Source organism: Sparus aurata, chromosome 8, assembly GCF_900880675.1.
Source record: "Sparus aurata chromosome 8, fSpaAur1.1, whole genome shotgun sequence".
NCBI lineage: Eukaryota > Metazoa > Chordata > Actinopteri > Spariformes > Sparidae > Sparus > Sparus aurata.
In genome coordinates, this window is record NC_044194.1 from 7,218,034 (window position 1) to 7,242,478 (window position 24,445).

The window sequence follows — 24,445 nt, forward strand, 5'->3', positions numbered from 1 at the left end:
GGTTTCAGGAAAACTTTAAAAGCTGTTGGGAAGAGGGAATGGAAGAGAAGAGAGCCTGGTAAAACAGAAATCAGTGGAAACAGCGCGGCGGTTGTGAAAGTTGAAAATTTTTAGTGGAGCGAAGTGTCTAATCTTTTCTCTCCTGAGGGCGTTTTTGGAAGCCTCTCTCTCATCAGTCTGGGCAGGACTCAGTTGTCCCTCTATACCTCCCTCCCTCCCTCATCCGCTTTCCCTCTGCCGAAGCTTAGTTCACTGCAGTAGAGCGTAACTAGAGCCACGCGATGACTACAGGTTGAGAAGTGAGTGAGAGAAAAAGGGAGACAGAGATCAAGGAGAGGAGAGACTGACGCACACCTCACACATTGGAGTTTGGAGTCACTGTGCAGCCCACAAAGGTGAGGTGAGAGGAGAATATCTTACCAGTTTGTGAGCCTTCCCTGTGCATGAGTGAGTGCATGCGTGCACTTGTGTGCATGTACATTAGCAGCGTCTATATGTAAACATGCGTGTGGGTGAGAGTGCGACCATGATTAGGGTTGAATTAGGGCATTGAGCAGGCGGCTGCACGCAGTGGATCTGTTTGAGCAGAGAGTTTTTTCCTTGAATCAGCCTGAATGAAGGCTGCTATTCATATTTCTGCGCGTAAACCATCCCTCGTGTCAGTGATCGGACCTTGAAGGGTGTGTGACAGGTTTGCCTTTCCGAGAGATCACAGTTTGGTGTGTGTGCATGAATCACCCTGCGAGCGGGGCAAAAGACACATTGTATGGACGTCACTGCACATGTATGTTTCAGCATGTGTGTGTTGCCCTCTCTTTGATTTCACTCTGATTCTTGGCTGGAGAGAGATCTATGAGCAACAATGAAACGTTCAGCTGTGTCAGCAGTGGACACCTAGTGGAAGACAGACGGACCGTAGAGACTCAGGGACTCATCTGGCCACAATATGCCTGCCTGTCTGCACATTTTTTTGTTACATTTAAAAAAACGCTGGGTTCCTTTTGTTAAAGATTTGTATGTGCAACGGACAATCAGATGTTACGACAGTGATGAGAGGCAGAAAACAGGCATAGTGAGTTTGTTGTCGGAGCGTCTCTGCAGAATGTAAAAAGCACGCACACATCAAGATGCATTTAGAAAGGCTGAGAAGTAGCTGCAGCGGTGGTGTTGTCCTGCCCTTACCTGCACGCCTGAGTACTGTTTACACTTACAATGCCTCCACGCCTCAAAAGAGTCTTCTTTCTTCTTCCTACATCTTCGGATTGTTTTATCTCTTGCTTGTGGTTACCCTTGCTTTGCCTGCAGCCCTCTGGTGACAGCTCAGAGGTAAGAGCTTCCAGGGTGTCGCTGACGGACGTAAGGGTGGGGCTCAGGTAGAGCAGACAGAGGTCACTGTGGAATGTTTGAGATTCCTCAGCAGCGCTGCCTGCGCGGTGGATACACCCAGCCCCCGACCCGAGCGGCCCCGACCCAACCCCTGCTCACCTCGCCTCCCACCAGGTACTCCGCTTCCCCTCCCATCACTCCCCACACCCACTTTATCCTCTCTGCCCTGTGAGCGGAACCTGCTCAGTCATGCCAGTCTGCCTCCTTGTGCCTGCCTAACTACCACACGCATTTAAAAGGTGGAAAATCATACTCAGTGCTGCCAGGTGTGGCATTCCCCCTGCGAGTGTAATGTCGGATTGTGCCAGGTGTGCCATCAGCATGTCTGAGTTAAGGAGACAACAGTATTACAATGTTTGAGCGGAACTGGGCAGGCGAGTCGTTGCTCTCCGATCTTGAGTGCGTGGGTCGGTGATGAACGGCACAAATGAAGCTGCTGTCAATACTGATATCCTCCTCTCGTGATGCGTGTTTGTGTGTGTATCACATTCTTTCTGTCAGTGATTGAGATAATTAGCTTAGATTACTATGTTCAACTTCCAAGAGAAATAGGAAGTGTAGGTGTGTGTGTGTGTGTGTGTGTGTGTGTGTGTGTGTGTAGCGAGGCTGTAAAACCTTGTAGTTTTATCTCTTGCAATCCTGAGGACATGAAGAAAAAGTGAAGTCCAAATGCAGGCAAGTGCGTGTCTCTCAGGCAGAGGAGGACGTCAGAATACGGCTTCTTACGTCCGTCTTTCCTTTTCGGAAGCTGCCCTCGAGCATCCATTAAAAAAAAAAATAACATCATAGGCGTGTAAACTCCGTGCAGGGCAAGCACTGTTCGATAATTACGACAATGGCGGCACAATTACAACACCGCGGAAACAAATTGCCAGATTTTCCATCAGTCAGCGATCAGAATCATGTGCCCATTATGACGGGACTATCCAGGTACTCCCTTGAAATCTTTACAGGTGAACTGATTGATTTATGGGATTGAGGGCGGCGGCGAGGTCAGAAATCCAGGTGCGCGACGTCATGAGCTGAGGGTGCCAGACGCAGATTCCACCGAGAACAATAGAATAGACGAGGGATGTTTGACGTAAAGTTGGTGTGCGCTGGAAACGTTGGCCGAGGAAACGGGAGGCTAAAAGGTGTCATTGATGGCCAAGGGAATAAAACCTCGGGCCGTTAGCGAAAAAAGGAGTGGAGGAACGATGGAAAGAGAAGGGTGTGACAGAAGAGGGGAGACAGCAGAGAAGTGAGAGTCCCTGTCCAGCTGTATGACAGAAGTGTTGGCCTGGTAGAGCTCCTCAATGGCTCAGTGAAGACTGCTGGAATGAAAACCATATCAGCGCCTCGGACTTTTTTACCTCACATTACCTCTCTTCTCGCTTCTCCTGTCCCTCTATGCCTTCCTCCTGCCTCAGGGCCTCCACGGCTCTGGCAGTGGTATGGTTTTCATTAGTCGATTACAACCTCTGTAGCTGTCCGCCCTTCTGAAAAAAACTCTCTTTTCCTATTTTTGCTCCTTTTTTTCTCCCTTCTCTCTGCTCAGTGCCACCTTCCTCTCATTTTTCTCCCCCTCACTTTAAGTTTATCAAAGTCATGACTCATCACAGTCTGTTATGAACTGACTGTGCTCCCTTTTATACTCTACCAGTGACTGTGACAACATATTGTCAAATTGCCAAATAAGGCTTGATGTGCTTTTAATTTAACCGGCAAGTCCATCTCAGGCAAAGTATTTTTGCTAGCATAGCACGTCGCAGCCGCTCGTGTTTGTATGTGCACGCCGAGCGGTATGTGCAGAGCAAGATACACAGAGCAAAGCCAACACATGCGAGCCCTCACTTGCTCCCCTGCATTTATCAATGCATTTAACAATAGGATACCTCCATATGCCTTCAGGGATTTAGATTGTCAAACACCGAATTAAACCTCAGCTAAAAAATGCAGTAATGAAACATTTGGAAAGACGCACTCAGGGTGTTTCTCCAAGATTCCTGCAGGATTTTCTCTGTGCTGTCAGAGTTCAGTAACAAGGAGGTGTCCTTGGGTTCACTCGCATAAGACACAAGTGGAAATATCTGCCCCATGGCGTGGGACTAAACCCAGTAAAAAAAAATAATCAAATTCAAGACTTGCGAGTACTTGCTGATTAAACTCCCATTACCAATTATTGTAATATCTGAAGTATGCCAGATGGCATTATACAGGTAGGCACTGGCCTGTTATAATGTAAATAATTCAAAAGCAGTGAAATATCATCTGGCATAATTGAGTACATTTTTCACTGCTAATAGCTAAGACTCAACACCCATATGTGCATAGATGTATAAAAGCACTGGCCTACAATAACAGGCAGGCTGTGTGGTGGAGCCGGGGGCTGGACGGATAAACAGCTGTGGGCAATTTAGCTCATTGGGTGTAAAGCATGGGGCAGTGGGCAGCAGGTCGAGTTGGAAGACAGTCAGCTGTTAGATGTTTGTTCCTGTTTTCGTCATTGGCGGACATCAGAGCATCGGGCTGGCTCTGGTCGACCGAAATCGAGGGCTAATGTAGGAAATTGCAGGAAATAAGAAACAAATGGCATCGGAGCCGACTGCTGCGGGATTATCATTAAACACCACAAACTCACACAGACAAAGCATTTCCTCCGAGATAAGTGTTTCCTCTCCTCAGCTAGAGAAAACGAGCTGAAGTCACTTACTTTTTCAAGGGTTCTGGTTGTCTGAAGTCTTTTCACGAAACGGTTTATACTTAGGTTTTTATTTGCTGTTAATGACACTCTTAGCTTCAATCGGCTGACATTAACATGAGGACGGGCTGTAGTTTACGAATGTGCTGAAGAATGTTGAACTTTGCATTTCCTCCCTCATACTCTTCCTCAGTTTGTCGTTAGTCTCCACCAAGTAATCGTGTGTGCGGAGTAGTTTAACGTCTCCTTGCTTTGGTTATGAGCAGCGGTGACACTGCAGAGGGGACACCCAGTTTCATCCTGCCCCCTTTTATGTTGCGGCCACTTCACGTGGGCGGGCGGTGATTTAAAACCGTTATGAGTAAAGAGTTGAGTTATGAGTTAAAAAAAAAAAGTTCATCCTCCGAACAGGAAAATGCCTCTCTAATATCAGGGTTGGTTTTATGTGTTCTGTTCATTGGAGCTCCAAGCATGAATAATAATTGTGTGCCATCACGTTCTTTCACTCTCTTTTTAAATACAGCAATCGCTTATCGAAACAATGCGCGCAGTGCATATAAACATGATGTATGTTGTGTTATGGAGACATTTCTGAGCATGTAGGCGCTTCTGCTTTTCACGCCTGAGGCACCAAACCATCACTTGCTCTTGCCGCCTGTAACCCTGTAACCCTGCAACCCATCTCAGCACTTTCTCTGAGACCTCAGCAGAGGACCAGGGGCGGGGGTGTGGAGATAATGATCTCCTGACAACCGGCACGACTCTCAGCTCTGTTTGAAGGCACATAACTTACTTAATGAACCGCCATTCCTGCCCAGAGCATTAGCCAATCCACTTCTTGTTATAGTTTTTTGGTTTATTAGTTTTGATAGTTAAAATACACAGTCCCGCCCAGTTCAGCGTGAAGAGCAGCTCAGTACAAGCTGGACTCCAGATTGCATTCAACATCTCACCTGACTGAGACGCAGTGGGACTGAGATCACAAACCCTCCCAACAGGGAGCGTACACAACAGTGGCGGTTCTAGACCAGTTTTAATAGGGGGGCCAGGTTGGGGTTGGGGTTTTAAGTTAGGGGGCACATACAACCCGGAAAAAAGGATAAATCACTCATTCAGACAAAACAGTGTTTACAATTTCAGCAATTTTGATTGGGTAGTAAACTGCTGAGACACTTTATTTCTGCCTTTCCCTTCAGAACAAAATCATTGCAAGAAATCTGTCATTGTATTATTGATGCAGACTCCCTGTCAGGGGGGCCACAGGGGGGTCCAGACTCAGAGTTATGGGGGCACTGGCCCTTGTTGGCCCCCCCTAGAACTGCCCCTGGTACACAAGGACGCCAAGAGGAGATAATGCCATACACCAGTAAAGCACATGTTATCACATATAGTAGACATGCACAGGCAGAGGCAGACTGTCTTAGTCCTACGTTTGGTGTCACAATGAGTCAGGATTCACATGATCAAGTCCTGATCTTATCAAACGCGCTCTCATATCTGTGACAGAGCACCTTGTCACTTCTGTCACCGACTTCTCTGCAAGTGTTTGTCAGCTTGTTCCTGAATGACGGGCTGCAGGATGGAGGGGACAGCAGGTTGTCTGTTCCAGCTCCTCTCCTCAAACGTTCCTCTGTCTCTGAAATAAGGAACAACAAACTTCCTGTGTTCTCCCTCCCGTGTGCGATCACTCTAGTTGTTTTGTTTTTTTCGGATTTTAACTCCCATCATAACTTTCTTTTCAACGGGAAAAAAAATCTTCTTTTGGTGTCAGGTCAGCTGGAAAGGTCTTCCCAGGAGTGAAATCACATCGGGAGAGTTCCTGTGAAACAGAGATACGAGCGTGATGGATGAGAGACGGGGGGGGGAGCGTTGACCTTCTGGCCATCATCATTTACTTTGAGTTAACGAAGCCTTTCTTAAGAAAGGTTCTTTTTGGATCTCATTGCAAACCTTTCAAATACTGATGCTTTGAGACTGTCGGTCGGGTCAGCTGCTATCCCAAATTGCCAGAAGCAAAGATGGGGGGCAAAAGATGGGGGGTGGGGGGAGCGTTGACCTTCTGGCCATCATCATTTACTTTGAGTTAACGAAGCCTTTCTTAAGAAAGGTTCTTTTTGGATCTCATTGCAAACCTTTCAAATACTGATGCTTTGAGACTGTCGGTCGGGTCAGCTGCTATCCCAAATTGCCAGAAGCAAAGATCTCTTTTCCTAAGAAGTGTTTCTTTAACTTCTCTGCTTCTGTTCAGTCATTACCAGTGAGTCAGGGAGAAAGACTGACCTAAATAAAGCATGCAGCGGTGTGTACGTTCCCATCTTTAGTGACTAATGCGACTTAGATTTCCTCCTGTGTGTGTGTGTGTGAGTGATCGAGCATGTGGGCGTGTGCGTGTGTGTGTGGATCTGCGGTCGCTCGGCTGCGTCTGTGTGTCTGTGCTTGTATGCACGTGTTTGTCACAATAGTAAAAGTCCTTAACTCCTTGTGGTCGCAGCGCTGCGGTCTCGTGGACTAAATGAACTCAATGTCTCATTCACACACACACACACACACACACACACACACACACACACACACACACACACACACACCTCTAGGTGACTCCCCATGGCAGCGGGCCCAGTGTGTCACAAAACCACACAGCTGTACATTCCCAGACTCTGAGAGTGGGATTAGATTAGCAAAGTGGAACACTTGCATCTGTAGGCGATGGCTGTGTTTTTGTCTGATTGCATCTGTGTGTTTATCTGTGTCTGCACACAAACAGGCTCGGTGAGACTGCTGCCAGCTCAAGGTGTGTGGGAAGGCACAATCAGCGCTGGCTGCGCTTTTATTAGCTTATGTGAATGTTCTCCAGTGAGCTCCCATAGGTCAGCTTTTTACGGCTGCGTTAAACGTCTCTGTGTGCCACATGCCCGTTTTAGCTGGTATATAATTTGATGTCTTTTACACTGAATGGGTTCTTTGATTGGCAGTAAATCCTGTATGGCTCGGTGCGACCTAGTGGCCAGAGGATAGAACGTTTTAGGCAGCTTTTATTTTTGAAATTATGACTCTAAACTATTATTGTTGGCACATCGGACAGTTTATATTGTTGCTGTTTTCTGAAACCACACTTTTTAAAAGTAGTTTCCAGCTCTGAACTCTCAACTGGACAGTGCTGGAGCAGTTTCATGTCTCCTCTACTGTATGATATACTGTACACGTGGGCCATATTTTCTGGGATATGTGCTGTGAGAAGCTGAATCCGAGTCAGCGGGGTAACTTTTATTCTTCAGGACCATCCCGCCTGATATGAGGGTTTTAATAAGTGAGCGTGTGTCATCCCAGGCTGAGTGTTTTCCTGCGTGGTATAGATTTGTGCATGTCAAACACAGTCAGCAGTAGCTGTGTAGAGGCTGTAGATTAAAAAGTCTCGCCACAACTGTTTCCAGTGGCGTTGTGATCGGTAATATTGTGATTGAGGCTGACAAGCGTTGTAATGAGAGCCAGTATCTCCCACAGCTTCAGGCGGAGCCTCTGAGCAACACTAAATCAGCAGAGTCAGCCGTATTTTTTGGAAATCGGGGAGCGTTTTGAAAATAGTGAGCACTCGGATGAGCAGCCAACAAGCAGAGTGTTTATTTAAACATTTTTTTTAATTCATTTTTTCAAGCACAGCCACCTTTCAAGCCTTAAGGAGGTGAGAGGTGGTGTGATCAATAGATTTTGGGTGAGTTACTACTTGGCCACAATGATTTTGTTATATTTTTAGGCTCGATTTATATCTTGATATTCTGAAATGCTTGGAGTGGGCGACAAAATCAAATACCTTATTGGTGATAATATTGTATGAAGGAGATTTATGTAAGTAAAAAAAAATAAAAAAAATAATTTTACTGGGACGCACCTTTAAAAGCACTTATGACGCATCACAATAACGACGTGTCATTATAAAGAGATATTTTGATATATTGCCCAGCCCGTTTAGAAGCACATCATTCAGAAAGAATGACAGGCTGCAAGGTTCAGGTGTAGAGCATTTCTATTTATGTATACGTTTGTGTGTGTGGGTGTGTGTGTGGAGATAGAGAGCCCCCGGGCCCCTGAAGGCAGCGTGTGTGTTTTTTTTAGCTTACAGTGTTGAGTGTTCATTAAAGTGGCGTTGAATGAAAAGTGTGTAGGTTAGTGAGAGTGGGCGTGCCGGGGATGAGTCTGTTGTTGATGACTGCTGGTAACTCCAGCTGACTGTGAGAGTGTCGACTTCGACTCCTCAAGTGACGGAGAGCAAAGTTGTGGCAGATGCAAACGGAGGAAAAAGAAAAGGGCAGATAGGGATGGGGGAGGGGGGAGGGGGGAGGGGGAGGGAGATTGAGTAAGCAGCGATGTGCCGAGGGAGGAAAGAAGAGCAAGATGCCACCATCTGTTACCCACATGCACACCCCACAGCAGTCACATAAATCTCAGCCGAGCTCAGCAATGCAAGGCTGCATTCCGCCAGGCTAAACGTGCACTGGCTAGCTACCTCAACAGAAATGTGCAGCTCATGCGACATACAGATCCGAGTCATACATTTGCTGCAGCCAGAGGGGTGAAGATTAAGCGCGATGGACGGACCGGGACGCCGGAGTGATCCGCGAGAAGTGTGGGAAAGTGTGCGTTTCAAACCATTTCTGCTCGGGGGAATTGCGATATCGTCGCGTTGCTTAAAAGTTCAATTATCGACTTGCCAACGGGAATAGAGTCAGACCTTCAGAAGCAACCTTTTTTTCTAAACGTGCTACTGTCGCAGCAGATCCATGAATTATGGCTTGTAAAATGTTGGTGTGAAGACCTGCAGGAAAAATACTGCAGATGGGAAACGGTTGATTTAAAAGTTGTTTATAAAGCCAAAGTTCTTCTGTTCATCTGGTGTGGTCCCTTGGCCGTCCACGATACGAGGAAGAGTGGATGTGAAAATACACAGGGCACACACACACACACACACACACACACACACACACATATACACAGTTACAGGTCACCAAGGTTAAAGTCAAGCTCAAGCATGGGAATGTGCGGATGTTGGGAGTTCCTGCGCCTTGTTTTTCTGACAGTTTGCTACGATGTGTGCCTTCGCCCCTCTACTGTCCGATGCAACGTGCCATACTCTATAAAACATGTGTATGAATCACTTCAGTGTCTGCGCAGCCCATAGAAGTCGAACCACGCCTGGCTGCTGGTATTTCAGCCACAGGTGAAGTAGCAGTAAAATACATATTTCTGAGATGTTTTCCTGGATAAGTCATCTCACAGTTTTCATATCTTTATTGGCGACGGTATTTTTTTTTAGATAAATTATGTAGCGGCAGCGACTTTTATTTTTATTGTCGATTCATCTAATCTAATTTTCTCTAGCTGGATCTATGAAATGTGAGAAAATGGAGAAAAATCGCAATCAAAGTCCAAAATCAGCGAGTAGGAGAAGAGAAACTAGAAAATATTCACATTTAAGACGCCGGAATCATAGAATTGTAACCCTTGTTTTTCTTCTTTGTAAATGACTTGAACTAACCAATGAGTTGATCAATCGTTGCAGCTCTAAAACAAGGCTTTCGATAATGGTGCCGTCTTCCGCTCTGCAGGTCAGTGGTCGGCTGTATATGACTGGTGAGGCAGCACAACTATAGTGATCCTCAGGCCTCTGATGTGACTGTGACCTCTGAACTTCAGCTGCTCTCTGAAGGTTTAACAGTTTAACATCCAAAGAAAATTCTCCTCCCCCTCCTTCATAAAAACCAGTGAAGTGGTGCCGTAAAGCCGGTAGTTTTCCACATTGTTTTTACACTTCGTCAATAACTGTGAAATTTTCTTGTCATGTCTCCGATGATGCCTCGTGTTACAAATTACAGAGCTGCGGAAATATCGCCTGTGAGTGGCAGACGGCTGTCAGCTTATGGCTGTGATTTAAAGAGGCATGTTTTTCTGGGAAACATCTTGCGTGTGTAAAGCGTGTCTCCGTACGAGGACCCGTGCTCCAACTTAAAAATGGTCTAAGATCTATAGAACGTGAAAGAAATGCGGTCATTAAAACAATATCATCTTTTCCGTCTTTTTCGGATACAGACACATATTTTTGGCTTCTTCGGTCTGATTTCATGGAACTTTCAATCGATTGAAATCATCGCTGGTGAAGAAATTATATAATAACATAGCGGCCAGAGATGAGTCACCACTAATTTCACGTTCCCTTTAAAACCCACTGTTCAATTGTACCGTTCAAGCACTGCGGGTGAACGGAGCCCAGCCAATGAGAGAGCCCAGTCATGACATCACAGTCATGCAGTGTGGCAGATGGATGGGGAAGAACATTCCAGGAAAAACATCAGAAACACTGAGAGCAGAGGCTGGAGTTAAACTCTAGCTGCGTTATTCGCACAGCAGCAATCAGCGGAATCGGTTGGAGAGTGGAATCCGGCCAGAGGTCCCTGCTTACGAGGCAGGAACGCTGTGACACTCTACGGTTACTTTAGGATAAGGAAACCATAAAATAATCACAGCCCTGGAGAGTGGCAGCACTGTACGTCCATCATCGGTCCTTCATCATCGTCATGCTTCTGCTATGAGGCTCAGGGAGCCGCAGCCGATGTGGCGGCTTGCCTCCATCTGTATGTGAAGTAAATGAAGGAGCGTCCCTCTGAATATAATTGAAGACTATCGGGAACGCTGCACAGGGTCTATGGATCGGAGCTATGCTTCCAAAAAGTTCTGGGAGACAGCTGATTAATCTCCAATTTTCTAGATACATTAACAAAATGGCCAGCTGATGAAAGCGCCGGCATGCGAGGTTGCTGTCGGTTCCAGCTGGCTTTGCTCCAACAACAAAGCCAGCCAGCTGCTCCGTTGCCAATTAATCCCTGGTTTTAGCTTCTTCCTGCGAAATTAAATCTGGTTTGCCGTTATCAGCGCATGTATCAAAAGTACTGTAACTAGATGCTTCTCTCTGAATGCTGTGGAGATTTATGGGTCGATTATGCAGCCAGTCACATGTTCAGTCAGCAGCTGCAGGATGGGGACAGCTGCGACTTCTTGAATCCCACCTACGGAAACCGTTGCCAAGCCGGACTAATCACAGCTGGAGCGATCTCATTCCGATATGAAATGATGCGGCTTACACAAAGTTCTTTAAAAAAAAAAACCAGACATGTTTTATGATCAGGGGTGTTATCTTGAAAGTGGTTGAAAAGGAAAAGTGCTCAAGGTTGTTTGGGGCATCTTTAAACATGCACTGCACAGCTGGTTGAATCTGTTCCAGGTATTTAGGATCCAGAGCGCCTGCCTAGTAGCAACAAAGCGCTACTGTGGGGTTTATTTAACTTAAAAGGCATCAGTTGGTGACATAAAAATCGTAATTGGATGAGCACGAGAGTGTAAATCTATCCACTCGTTTCACTAATTGAATAAGGCGCTCGTGAGATGGGATCATTAGGAGTTTTAGGAAATGATCAAAACAAACTTAATGACGGAAACGCTCGTGTCATTCTGCTACTGGCGATCTCTTCTGTCTGCCTCCAAAGCATAAGACTTGTTCATCTTCCCTGCCTCTATGTGTCTCCTTCTCTCTTCTTCTTCGTCTTCCTTTCATCCTCAGCCAGACGTTTTTGGAGATGTAAGATGTAAAAAAAAAAAAAAAAAAAAAAAAGTGCAGGAAGGAGAAGGAGAAGAAAGAAAGGACAGTTCTGAAGGAATATGGCTCGTATTAATCTGGAAATATTGCTTTACCTCATCTGAACTAAATTACTGGTCTGAACTCGCTGTCCTCAGAGAGCAGGCAGAGCGCCACCGGCAGCCCAGATGGGCAAGGAGTGGTCGGCAGATCTGTCACCGTGACCACGGTGAGCACATGAACCCCTGGTCTGCCGAGCGCTGTAGCTGTCCTTTTATACTGCGGATCAAAAGTGCCTCTTTGTTATTGTTGGACTCGGATTTTATACTCAGGGGCAGCGTCTCTGGAGGAGAATGCGAAAGCTTTGAGACTCTTCCTCTCTCTCTTTCTTTGTCCTGTTTCCTGCTATTGCTGTGGCTCTGTGCATGTGTATTGTTATAAAACTAGAAGAAGCAAAGAAGGAGGGGGCAGAAGGAAAGCAAACATGTGACGATAATAAGAGCCGATGTGTTATCGTTAAATACGAAGGATAACCTCTTGGTTTTATGAGAGCATTTTGAACAATTCTATGGATGACTTAAGGACACGGTCGCACCGGTGCCTTGTTGTCGTGTGATATCCAAGCGCTCGTTGCTGGAGGCCATGAAATCTAAAGTTAGACGAGTGGTGCTGGCTTATGGTGAGGCCAAAGCTTGCCAAGGCTTGTGGTTTCCAGTGGTAAGTAGCAGAGGCAGACACAAGTGACTGCAACCTCTCTGACTGCTACTCTGAAGGAATTTAAAGGTAGGATTGCACATGCTCCGAGTAAACACTGGTCCATCTGCTCTCTCTCTCACCCATAACTGAGCTGAGCTGACACAGAAACATTTCACTACGCTATACAGCGAGATCGACGGCAGCCTCAGAGAGACAAGAGGTGGATATATGGCCATTACGCAACTTCAGTGGCCAGTGGCACTGAGTCGAGCAGTACTTGTTGCTGCGATCGCTCATAACTCCACCTGTCAGAGATGAGGGCGACCCTGTTTTTATTGGAATAACTTATCGGTGAAGAGCACAACACACTCGTGTCAGATGAAAGGCTCTGTTGCATCATTCAGTGTCCTCAGATGTGTAACGGTGTTTGACACCAGATGCTTTTTTGTCATTTTGTCGGCCAATCGCAAGAAAGAAGGAGGAGGAGGAGGAAGAGCAGAAGGGAGGATGAGGAGGAGGTGCTGTGTTTTTTTTTTAATTCCAATATCTACTCCAGTTTTCACCTTTAAAAAAAATTTACAAGACAGAAGAAATCTGTGATTTATCTCCGGCGATGATCCTTCATGAAATGAATCGTAAATTACCCTGCAGATGCCACTGCCGAGAGTCTCTAACAGGAACCAGCAGGAATGTTTTACGGTAGGTATGACAACACAGGAACGGGCTTCAGTCACAATAACCAACCACCAACCAATATGGGCAACAAGATGAAGGAAATAAAACAATAAATCAGTCACCAAAGTCAGTAATAATGATTGTGTAAGTATCATTATTCTCATTAGCTCATTATCTTGGTTTTAGTGTTTGTTTTTGTTAAACTAATTAGGTTAAGACGGATTAGGTGTAACAAGTTGCATCACTGATAATTCCAGTCTGAGTCTCTTAATCACGATTGTCTGACCGGACAAAGTCTGATCTGATAGAGGAGTATTTTCCTATGTAATACAGCTGCACAGTGCGTACATAGCCTAAAGTAGACAGCTGGTAATTTATATGTTTGACAGTTGAATCACTCTGAATTATGAAAAGCTCTGCATCACAGCGTCCCTTTGATGGTTTGCCATGCTCTACATATAATGTATTTTTGTATAATGGCCATATGTTTTATATGATATCTATGGAGACAGGAGTGTGTGTGTTGATCTGTTGTGACAGGAAGGTTTGGACAGGAATAAGACGGCATGATTAAAAAAATACTGAAGTTCAGCTGCAGTTTTTGCCAGCTGCAGCTCTGCAGAGGCATTATACTCTAAAGAAATGTCCCTGAGACGGATGTATGAGACATGTTAGTGCAGAAAGACGTTTTTAGACAGTTGTTGGACCGTAAGTAGAATTAGTTGCACTAAGCCGACGATCAGATGTGGTGTGTTGGGGCGTTATGATTGGTTTGGATGTTGATCAAGATCAGGACATCGCTGCTCAACATCCTTGAAGTGCAACAGGCCATGCAGACAGAGAGAATAGTGAAAGTACAGCGAGTTATGTGACACTCTGGGATGGGACCTCCCAATACATCCACCTGCACTTCCTCAACCACAACAACTCTCACAAAGTGTGAGTATTATAGGTCAACATGCCAGGGCAGCTTAAAACAATCTGAGGTGAGCTAAACTGTGGGAGGTGTTGGGTGTAGTATGATCGGTGGTTTATCTATGAATTAATTCAGGGGACGGTAGTCAGACGTGGCATCAGATATTTTTGTCTTTTATCCTTTTTTTCAGGGATGCAATGAACACATGGCAGCCTGTCATGATAAATCACCGCCATATTTCAGTCAATGCCTATCAACTCCTCAGAAAGCCAGCAATTTTATTGCGTTTGCTCCCTGGATTGGAAAGTCCCAGCTACTTCTTCGTAGCCTGTATCGCCTTGTGTGTGCTACAGCGCTAATTGATGCAATGTGACACCACAGATGTGTGTTGCACTTAAATTGTCTGTATCCAACAACAGGCCTGCCTCGCAGAGCTGGAAAGTTGGCACACCCTTCCTTCAATTAGAGGAGGATACTCATCATTGTCACCCGCGTTTGTTCATATACCTGCCTTGCATACAGCCAACCTCTGACCTCAGGAAACACATCCCCATGGGAGAGGGAAATGTGACTGTGAGAAGGCCACTCGTGGGCGGCGGAGTGGTTTTATACACAGACTGGCATTATCTGCATCTCCTGCTCCGCTCAAAGGACAGGGCCACTAAGTATACCCTGTGAGGCCTTCCCAGGCTCCTCTGGGCTGGGGAGATGCGGCCGCTTCTTGGGCCGAAGGCCAATGACATGGCGGCCGACCTCCACGGAAAGTATTTTTAAGGTCAATTACAGGGTACAGTGCCTTTAGATGGCCGACTGGTGCTGAGGAGGCCTCATATTAAAGGTTTATGTGGAGAAGGACCAGAGAAGTCTGCCTTAGCTCACCCCAGCTCCCATTGTTCCCACACACCCACAGGGACAGTGTACTCTGAGGGATGATGCATGGCAGCGTGCGTGTGTGTATTTGTGCATTTGTATGAAATTCTTGTGCATTTAAGGTTATGTTGTGGCCAACCTCTCCCCAACAGATAAGCCGAGGATTTATCAAGCGGTGTCAGTGCAGCAGCTCATAAACACAGGACATTCTAGAGAAACCCAATGGCCTCAAATTAGATGAGTCACGAACGTTTGCTTTAAGTGTGTGACCTTTTTTTTTTTTTTTTGCTTTATAGGTATGGCTTCCTCCAAGCTTAACATTGCATAAAGCTTACATTGCTTATAATTAAAGGATAGGTTTACATTTTTCTAAGTTTGTCTTAAAACAACACTCACAGGCCTCATATGTTTGTTGAACATATAAAACAGTTTGGAAGAGTGATCGGTCACTGTAATCATTCCTCTTGCCCGTGCTGGTCATAAAGATCCGCTTTCTTCTCAAATGCACATAAAGTTCATCTGAAGCCAATACAACCCAGAGTTAGTTAAATCAAGTGTAGATTTGTGGAAGTAATATCAGTCCAAAATTCCATCTTTGTGTCATCATCTCTCCACCACAGCTCAGCAACGAGGAAACATTGTCTGTGAAAGCACAAAAAAGGAAATTTCGACCATAAATAGATCGTAAATTCGGGAGATACCCACTTGATTTGACTCAGAAAACTGAAGCCTCATATTAACTTTGATTGAACTTCAACCTGTAATTTTGTGGAAATATGACCCATCATCTCTCACATCGGAGTGGCACTTGAAAGGGAATCGCTTTATGGCCAGTATGAAACGGATGAACGATTATAACTACTAGCAACTTGTTGCATGCACATAATGGCATGTGGGCATTGTGTTAAATGTCCAGTGTGTAGGATTTAGAGGCATCTCGTGGTGAGGTTGCAGATTGCAACCAACTGCACATCCCTCGTCTCACCCTCCCCCCACAGCGGCCGCTAAGAAAAAGCCCTTCTCTACACCCACAGTGTGGTCTGTCCATTCTGGCAGGCTCCCTGGAGAAGGATCCTCCCCCTTTGTCGATATAAAAGCTTAAATTTAACATAACAAACACATGATTCTTATGTTCCATCCCTGCCCACATAATATTTAGTTTCTGCCCCTTAATCCCCCTCAATCTTGCCCACTGTTTTTTAGATAAGTTATTGTATTGATGATGGTGGTTTATATGGTCGTACTTACTTACACAGTCACATTTCAGCAAACAGCCGGGCTTCGTAATGTAGGACGGGAACACAGTCTCAACAGAGGAAGCATGTCGCATTTTCATCCATGCAGACAGACGGATAATAAACACAGAATAACCAACACACTCATTGCTCATTAGAGGGCTTATCTTAATCCTCGCCACCACACATTCACTGATCCACTTACACAAGCCCCATTCTCTCCACATGGGCCACACACACACAAACCCACACAGCTGACCAGCTCTCAATATAAATGAACATCCAGCGAGATGATTTTGGTCCTTTTCATGATTCATTCCAACACGACTGCAGCCCGGCCATAAATACAGGCCTGTCAAAATGTGTTCTACCCCACAGAGAGGGGAGTGGCGCTCGGTACAGTAGACACCATTCACCTCTCTGTGTGTTTGGAGGGGGCAGAGGGAAGGTTGGTAGTCGGTGGTGGCTTTTGGTCTCCACGAAGAGTGAAGTATTGATGGGACAAAAGTGAGGGGAAAGATTGAAAGGCCCTATTTGTGCAGATGAGGGCTGAGTGTTTGGTTTGCTGTGGCTCCGCTACAGTTCAATGGCAGCTCTATCCAGCCTCCTCTATTTCAACCCAGACGCTTTTAATCAGACAAAATAAAAGCACCGGAAGATGCAACCCAAAGAGGAAACATCGATATGTGTTTAACTCTATCGCTTTATCGCCGTGCTCCAGACGTAAATGACATTTTGAGCCGGTTACCCTTCAATTAGCCACAGTTTAGCCTGAGACACCAGTCTGGCAAGGCGCAGCATAGCGATTACCTTGTTTTCACTGTGTGAACATGATTAGCAAATGGCTTGTTTTTTCTTTTTTTATGTCCTAGTTTAAAAAGTTCATGTGTCTTTTATGTTGCCCCAAGATTCAGGTTCAAGCAAGATAATCTTTGTGAAAGATAATTGTGTAGAGAACTTCAGTTTCTTGTGTTTCATGATTTACTTTTTTTTTCTCAACATGATTATTTTCTTCATCAGCAACGGGAAAGGTGTCCGTGTGAGAGCAGTGCTGAAGCAGCATCCTTATGATTCACATCTATGGTGGAGGATTCGCATATTTTAAGAAGTAGTTGATGAGCTACTTCCTTAGTTAAAAAGGCCTGATGTGTGGTGGATGGGCGTGGGGTACATCCAACTTTCACGCAGGAGACCAAAGTTTACCCTTCCATCCCAGACCTGCAATTAAACTTTGCAGCTCTATTAATTATAATCATGATCTCACTGGGACGTAATTGATCGGCAACAGTTCTGACCTTGCAGAGCGAAAACATTGCAATGGTCCAAATTATTATCGCAATAAAATTCAGTGTTTCTGATATCAGTTGAATTTGTCAGCTACAGCAGAGCAGGCTGATAAGTCAGATTTGCATTGAGAACATTTTTCAAGAAACATTTTTAGGATAGAAAAAAAAGTCTTTTGCTGCTGCTCTATAAACACAACAGAACAGGCCTTTCTCCTTCAACTCTTTCTTCAACTCTTCATCTTTCACCTTTAACCTCCCCCCTGAGTCCCACCCTCCCTACTCCCAACCCAAACCCCCAGACCTTGTCTCCCTGGGAACATCATCACTCCTGGTCCACATGGTGAGGCGAGTACACATCGCCGAGCTGCTAAGTCTACACTGGCCGGGGTGCCCCGTGTTTGCCCTGGGGGAGAGCATGTGTTCGTGGAAGCTGGGCTCTCTGGGTCAGAAATGGCACACCAGGGTGTGATGGGCTTTGCGCTGCTGGTCATAGCCATCGTAGGTGTGAAATTCCCAGAGCTGAGGCTGGCCACTCAGCCCGGCAGCACCAGAGCCCAAAAGTTGCACAGACAGAGGGAGGGAATGGAGACATTTTGGTTAGCCACCATCACCTGTGTCTGAGATCAAACCCACAGTCTCAGTTTTCTGGAGCCCTTTCTTGTCTCAGTGCACAAAGACACAACACACTCATAGGTATAATTTGTAAATTATGGCATTTTCCTGCTGTAAAGAGTTAATATTATTGTATCTGTTGGACACATCAGGTGTGTGGCAGTCATGGAAATCAGTCACAACATGTAGTCACCCTCAATGCCCTTAATTGAGAGTTACAGGATTATTGGTGGTGTTGGGGAGTCCTTTCATTGGGGCACTGGGTGTGTCTGCAACATGTCCTGGAATGATCCCGGCAATGTACATTGTGAATGGAAGAAACTTAGGTTACATCATGGAAGAAAAACAGTAACTTACTGTACTTAACGGGCTCTAATACCATGAAGCTGTGCATGACGAGCCTCAGTAATTATTGCGTAAAACTCTGACCCGAGGCTTGATCTTTTCTTCAGCAGCTAAAACACTTCATTGTCCAGTCTTGTTTGAGAAGCGCTCCTGGTTACCACACACTAATGACTGTGTGTGGCCGTGTGAGAGCACCAACTGTAGTGGCACACAATGTGGCATTCAGCCAGACCACAACACTTGACTCCACGACCATCTCGCCATGACTACATTGATAAAAACCCTCTTATCTCTGAATTGGTGCCACGATGTTGTCTTCCAGTAGTTTAAAGAGGAAAAGAGAAGCTTTTGTGTATCTGTTGTTAGAGGGTAAATGCTAGAAATGTGTCCCATCTCTATGTTTAGCTTAGAATTATATTTAGTAATAACAGTAGGTCAGTGAATGTCTACCTGCATGCTGCTTCCAAAAAGACCCAGTTTAATTAGAATTCTGACCCAGGTGTTAGTCCCTGAGGGGAGGTTAGAATACTCTAAGGTCATTAAAACACTTTATATGTTTAGCATTTGGTGTTTTATGTGACTTTTTCTTCCACAGAGAGAGAGAGAGAACATTTAGACACCTTAGACGCTTGGCAGAGTGAGGATATGAGTTTGAGGGTAAAGTGTAAAACCATGTTTCTCTTAGTGCTCTGCATGAACAAAAATACATTTTTAGACTAGTACAATAAAAGCCATTGGTGTCCTGATGCACAGGCTCCAGGGCCGGATCCAAACAATCTCCATATTCATCCTGGAAAAACGTTGAGGAGTCGATTCCTAAACTCCACTTTGATACATCTCACAAAGGTTTTCTGTGTTAACAACACAGAAAGTCCCCTCTCTTCTCCATCCGCCCCGACTCTGTTTTCAATTCAGGTTGTTAGCGAAAAATTTAATTTCACAGCAACCTATGATTGAATCCTGAAGTCTTATATGATTCCAGCTGCCATCTAAAGACATGTTGTCTCTGAGAACAAACCTTATATCCTGTTGTATCTTTCTTGGTCCATTTCTCTTGTTTAATTCACTTACATGCCTATGTGATCTTACCACAAACTATACTTGCAGTTATTGGCGTTAAGATGTTTCATTCTTTCCTCCCCTTCTGGCACAACCAACCATGGATGTTTTGCCAAATCTGTGTGATGCCTAACACTCAGACTCCTGTCACTTGTGAAATCTAATCACAGAGGCAGCCATACTGACTTTTTCTGTATCCTCTAGTTGCTGTAAGATGATGGTGTAGTTCTTCTTCCTGCCTGCTCTGTACGAAGGGTGTTTTTAACCCAGCGGTGTTTAGATATTCACCCAAAAATCCTCTTACTTTGATATATAAAGGTCCCATATTGTGGAAAGTGATGTTTATACTTGTTTGATTATAAGGTAAGTTTACCTCTGAAACAGAAGCCTCTGAATATATAAAGTTTGTTGTCATCTCCTTGTGTTAGTTAGGCTAGTCGCTTATATTATTTTATTTATTGATGTAGTATTTTGAGGATATTAATATTGGTACTAGGTGTTGTATGAATGCCAGCCTCTGTTTATTTTTACGTTGTTCTTATATGTCGCAGGTATAGCCTACTGCTAATGCTGCATTGATTCGACTAGGATTTCATAAAGCTTTGTTTCCGCCACAGCATTTTTCTGTGAAGTGCTGCCTGTGCTGAGTTTTCAAAGATTCAGCTGTGGTTGCAAAAACACAGACAGAGCTGATACTGAAGCATGGTGGGCAGTGCCTGCTCAGGCCTGTGAGAGCTGACCAATCAGAGCAGACTGGGCTTTTTGGAAGGCTTTAAAGAGACAGACACTGACAGACATAGTGGTGCTGCAGTGACAGACAGTATTTCTTTTAACATCAGCTTGTAGGCATCCAAAATAAAAGCTTGCACCTGAAAATGAGCAGAATATTGGATGTTGTTTAATAGATTCTTTCGTATGCAATCAGGAAGACATTTGGAGCTTTCTGGCATGTTACAGCTCACTTTTTCAAGCCTGATGACTTCTCGTTGTGATCTGTTGTTTGACATGAGCAGATTTTTGCAGAAGGCAGCATGTGGCATCCTCATAACACATGCTGCCTGTGTTTGTTTGGATCCTTGGATTGAATTCAGTTTACAGTACCAGACTTCCACAGAAATGTTGGTATTTGCTATTTTGAATCTTCCTAATGAGTTTCTGCACAATGCCTGTGTGTGTGTGTGTGTGTGTGTGTTGCACTTAATTAAATGGATAAAATACAGATGACTAAAATGACTTACGAACCTCCCTAAAAAGACGTCATTTGGGAAATCAAGAAACACAGTGGTTCATCCTCCCTAAAGCAGAAACATGGAAAGAGAAATGGAAAAACTTAGTGTCAAACCTTCCCTCATTTCTTTCTGTAAATGCTGTGTATGTACTGTACATTACAGTTGAACTCAGCCCCTAGTGGCTGGAGAGAATATTGTATCCCTCTGCAAATCCCACTTCATTCCTAAATCCCAGTTTTAGAGCTTGAAGCACAATCATATCTCTTTGCATCAAAGTGTGACTGACAGCCTGTCATTACTGTCTAATTTTCCTTTATTATGCGGCCACTTTGTGCTATTTTTGATCTATTTACTATTGTTTGGGTGATTACAATACCTGATTACATAGTAGCCAGTAAACAAACAACAGCTTTCAGATGTTGGATTAGTCTTTTCTCTGTCACTAAAGCCCCGGTTTAAAGATGTAAAACACCACAGAAGGGCTGTCCATGTCTCTGGTTTTTGGAGGGATTAGTGTTTCTTAGCAATGAAGTGCACTGAAATGAGTTTGTCTTTCCTTTCCCCTGTCATACCTCGACCAAACCCACTCCAACACTCTCAAAACCCCAACCCCCAAGGCTGGGGCTTTCACAACCTGCAATGAAGGCAGCCATAACCTTAAGTACTGTTTTGTGGACCGTTTAAATTTGACACTATTATGCCACAGAGAGGGTCTGTGTAGGTGTTAATGCTAGAGCGGGAGATCGCCAGAGATCTGTATAATCCCTGCTTACCTCATCATGAGCTGCCAAAAAATTTGCTCCCTTTTTTTTATTACACCGTGAAGACTTTTCTGGTCCTGTAGTTCTTTTGTGTGATCTTTTGAATAGCACTGAAGTTTTTCCTATAATGCTCTAGTTTTGCTTTGGAATACAGCACGTACTGCTTAGTTGTGTTAAGCAATAAAAACGGTACCACAGGATCTTTTGTAACGTTATTTAAAGTCAGCGCTGCCTTTTCCTGTGAAAGCGTTTCAGACGGGGCACCATATGCAGTAGCGGCGGCGCTGGTGGGTGCAGGGATGAGCTGTGGTGGTGTCTCTTTCTAATTTCTCAGCAGGATCGAGGCTCAACTGTCCTCCTGTGAACTGGAGCTTGACCTACATCATATACCAGCAAATTATTTCTCTCAAACTCTCTGAAAATTACTACTTTAATTGTTGCTATTGCATGAGAAGGATCTACAGTGCAGTTTGACCTGAGTGAACCCACAACTGGCAGCTGTTCGGACTATGGTGCCCTTGTCTTGTTTTATTTTCTCAAGTTGAGTAAATTCCCCTTCCCCCAGTCATATTTCCTATCTTAAACTTCAAACTTTTCTACTCTTCCTCTCCTTTAACTCTGCACCTCTCCGTCTGTGTCATGGCCCAGTTTTTTAACTGGCAGACTTGGCAGCGCTGGGTTTGTGTGTGGTGGCACTGGGGGCAGGGTGCAGAGCTCGCCTGGGCTGAGCGTACCCAGCCCCTCATAATTACAGACAGTAAACAGCTAGCGCTTTTCAGGCCTATTACCCCCCCCCCCCCCCCCCTGTCTGATGGGGAGAGAGTTCACTTTGGCATGAGAAGAGACAGCCGAGGGGATGAGAAGGAGAGGAGAGATGGACAAAAACTGTCATCCTTATTTTAGGTGGTGACGATGGAGGAAGTTTGCAAAGAGCTGGTGACTTGGAGACAGGTTTATAGACACAAACACAGTAGGAGACGTCGTCCCCACCCCCTGCACATACTTCTTGTGCGACAGTCTTTTGATGTGATCTTTTCTTACAGTAAGTCTTAATTAGAAGTTCCAACACCCTCTGGTTAAATATGCCTCTTCACTTTTTACTTTTCTCCCTTAAAAACTGTCAGATTGATCACCCGCCTCTCTCTGAGTGTGTCTGTGTTTTCTTTTCCATCTGCCAGCCTGACTCTGTCTCTCTACCCGCCCCCCCTCCCCCCCCCCCCAAGTGAATCTCTGCTCACACTCTTAACTTTGGTCCAACTTGAGTTCTCCTCCTTCTGCTTCTCCTTCTTTGTTTTTACTTTATACTCATTTAACACCCCCCCCCCCCTCCTCTCCACACCTCCCACACATGCAAACTGTATCCGTCCTCGTTGCGTTTCTAAGTGCTCCGCTGGCAAAAGCTGTCGACCTGAAACAACTCTAAGGCGGTGTGGTCGATGTAAACTCTCAAAACAAACAAATAACATCTCATGGATTCAAACCATATGCTCCATGCCATCTCTCTTGTCTCTTCATCTCCTTTCTCATCTCTCTCCGTCCCCCCCCCCCCCCTCTCCCTCTCTCTCTCTCTCTCTCTCTCTCTCTCTCTGTGTGTGCACTGCACAGCGCTGGCAGTCAGAGGGGTTGGGAGGTTTTCTTTGGCAGTCTGCTTCCCCTCTCTTGGCCGGGACAGGCCCTGGAGCGTGCTACTGGCTGGGAGTGTGGAAGGGAAGCGGGGAGGTAGCGAGGGAGGAGAGGAGGGAGGGAGAGAGGGCTCAGGAGGAGGGAGACTGGAGGGGTTGGAGGCGTGGTCTGCAGCTGGTAATGAAGTCTTCTCTTTTCATCCTCAGAAGGCAGAGTGTGAGCGGACGGGCCCGGGGTCTGCGCGGCTCCACTGCTTTCTCCGCCTGTAAAAGTGTGCCGAGCGTCAGTCCGCTCTGCTCCGCGCTGCTGCCGCGTCTCAGCGCCTGTCTCCCACAGCTGAGAGATACAAAGAGACCCCGAGACTGAGTGGGACCGCTACAGTCATGAGGCTTTCCCTTGTATCGGCTCCACAGCAATACTCTTGAGGTAAGACTTCAGACTGTCTCCTGCTCGTGTGCTGCTCCTGCCTCACTGTCTGTCTGTCTCTGTTGATTGTTGTGGTGGGGGGGTGGGGGGGTGGGTGTAACGTGGGCTGTCTGCTTTAGGTCCCTCCCACTTTGAACGTGTGTGTGCACATACAGTAATGTGCAGTGGTAGGTCGGTGTGCACACATGGACTCGTTGCATTTTGTGCGCACGTCTGTGCGTTTGGCACGTTTCCTGCACTGTTTATGTATGAACGCAAACTGAGTCAGCATTCAGTGAAAGGTTTATGTTAATGGTGATAAATGGCTCCTACTGGTCATGCGAGGAGGAGGGTCAGACCGAGGGCTGAGACGTCCTGGAAAAAAGGAAGATGGGACACAGATATGGGATGGGAACTTTTGGAAGAGTTGACTGGAAGTTGGATATTCAATCATTATTCTGTTTTGGTTGTCAGGTGAATAAGTTGAGGAGTTCCCATGCGTTGACTTTTATCGTTGGTCTCTTGCGAGTCTATGCAGCCATATATAACACATGATACTACCCTTTAACTTTAAATGAGCTGTTAAATGAATGTACAGGGCAGTGGTACTGACCCGGACTGTGTGTGGGCACGTGTGGAATTGTTTATTTACACTGCTGATTGCAGTTTAAGGCATGCCATTGCGCTATATTGAGGATCATCCCTGTAAATATAAAAGGACAGGAGACAGTCTGTCCTCATCTGCAGCCCAGTGACACCAGGCTTTGAAGTGATTTCAGTGGATCTGTCCTCCTCCCCGCTGGGCAATTCAGATCCGGCCTGCGACTTCACTCACTTTCATCCACATTCCCTTGGAAATCCATCCATCTGTATTCTTTCACTCACCTCCTTCCTGCTCCCTTTCACCCCATGAGTTCTTGCACCCTGATACCCCTCGGTGGAGCCTTCACCTCCTATCAACACCTCTCATATTCTCATCGGCAGTATTCCTATGGTTTTATTCTCCATCCCCACTATTCAGACACGCTTCTGGGGAACGGGTCTTT

General features: G+C 45.5%; 1 protein-coding gene across 2 annotated transcripts in view; it reads left to right on the plus strand.

Annotated features, from left to right (window-relative positions):
• The first annotated feature begins 256 nt into the window (after positions 1-256).
• znf469 (zinc finger protein 469) overlaps positions 257-24,445 on the plus strand; it is a 66,291-nt gene continuing 42,102 nt past the window's right edge. Inside the window, exons 1-2 of one of the 2 annotated variants that reach the window (XM_030426216.1) lie at positions 257-395; positions 23,201-23,420. The gene's annotated coding sequence lies outside the window, so the exon portion shown is untranslated. Of the gene's footprint in view, positions 401-23,200; positions 23,421-24,445 lie in introns of both variants that reach the window. The other variant, XM_030426217.1, reaches the window with a different exon arrangement.